The sequence below is a fragment of the Triticum urartu genome, unplaced genomic scaffold, assembly GCF_003073215.2.
Source record: "Triticum urartu cultivar G1812 unplaced genomic scaffold, Tu2.1 TuUngrouped_contig_6956, whole genome shotgun sequence".
Taxonomy (NCBI): domain Eukaryota; kingdom Viridiplantae; phylum Streptophyta; class Magnoliopsida; order Poales; family Poaceae; genus Triticum; species Triticum urartu.
Window position 1 is genome coordinate 17,501 of NW_024117759.1, and position 1,722 is coordinate 19,222.

Consider the following 1,722-nt stretch of genomic DNA (forward strand, 5'->3'; position numbering starts at 1 on the left):
GCGTAAAGACTTTTTTTTTACGCGACAGGAAAAAGTGACTACGAATTCCCCTTTTTGTTTGCGAATCCCTGTTTGTATCCTTTGAGCGCACGCCCATTAAGTAGCGATCAAATCAAGGAAATCGATCAAACGATCCCCGTGCCAGCCCAAATCATGATCTTCACCAACTTGGATTTGGTTCTCTCGCGAAAATCGCGAGTTGCAGAGATGAGAACCATGAAAAGCAAGATCCCGAATAAGACGCTGATGATCACGAACTGGTTTAGCATCTTCTTACAAATTTATTTTATGTTGACATAGAGTGGGACTAATGCCCTTAAGATCATCAAGAGTATACCCAATAGCAGCACAGTGCTTCTTCAGAGTTTTCAATAATCTCTCTTCCTCATGCTCTGAAAGGTTAGCACTAATAATAACAGGGCATATCTTTTTTCTCATCAAGATAAGCATATTTAAGAGTATCAGGTAATGGTTTAAGCTCAAACACGGGATCACCCTTGGGTGCAGGAGGATCACCTAGGATTTCAATAGGAAAATTGGGTTTCAGAATAGGTTCATGTTTAAAGAATACTTCATCTATTTCCCTTCTTTCATTCATAAACATATCATTTTCATGGTCTAGCAAATATTGTTTTAAAGGATCACTAGGAGGTATGGCAATAGAAGCAAGACCAATAATTTCATCCTTACTAGGTAATTCTTCTTCACGGTGTTGTCTACTAAATTTAGAGAAATTAAATTCATGATTCATATCATCTAAACTGGTAGTAACAACATCCCTTTTGCAATCTATGGGAGCACTAACAGTGTTTAAGAAGGGTCTACCAAATATAATGGGACACAAGATATCTTGTGGGGAACCAAGAACAAGAAAATCAGCAGGATATTTAGTTTTCCCACACAAGACTTCAACATCCCTAACAATTCCCATTGGTGAAATAGTATCTCTATTGGCAAGTTTAATTGTGAGATCAATATCTTCTAACTCAACAGGTGCAATATCATGCATGATTTCTGTATATAGGCTAATAGGTAATGCACTAGCACTGGCACGCATATCACATAAGCCATGATAACAATGATCTCCTGTTTTAACAGAAATAACAGGCATGCCTACCACAGGTCTAGGTTTATCTTTAGCACAAGGTTTAGCAATTCTAGCAGTTCCATCACAGAAATAAATAACATGCCCATCAATATTATCAGACAAGAGATCTTTAACAATCGTAGTATTAGGTTCAACTTTAATTTGCTCACGAGGTGCATAAGTTTTAATATTGCGTTTATGAACCACAGTTGAAGCTTTAGCATGATCCTTAATCCTGACAGGGAAAGGTGGTTTCTCAACATAAGAAGTAGGAACAATTGGATCATTATAAGTGACAATCTTTTCTTCAACTTTAATAGGTGCAGCTACTTTTACTTCTATGGGAGGATGATATTTTAACCACTTCTCCTTGGGGAGATCAACATGAGTAGCAAAAGATTCACAGAAAGAAGCTACTATCTCAAAGTCAAGTCCATATTTAGTGCTAAATTTATGGAAAATATCGGTATCCATAAAAGATTTAACACAATCAAAACTAGGTGTCATACCTGACTCCTTACCATTGTCGAGGTCCCAATCTTCAGAGTTGCGTTTAATTATTTCCAATAAATCCCATTTGAATTCAATAGTCTTCATCATAAAAGAACCAGCACAAGAAGTATCAAGCATGGTGC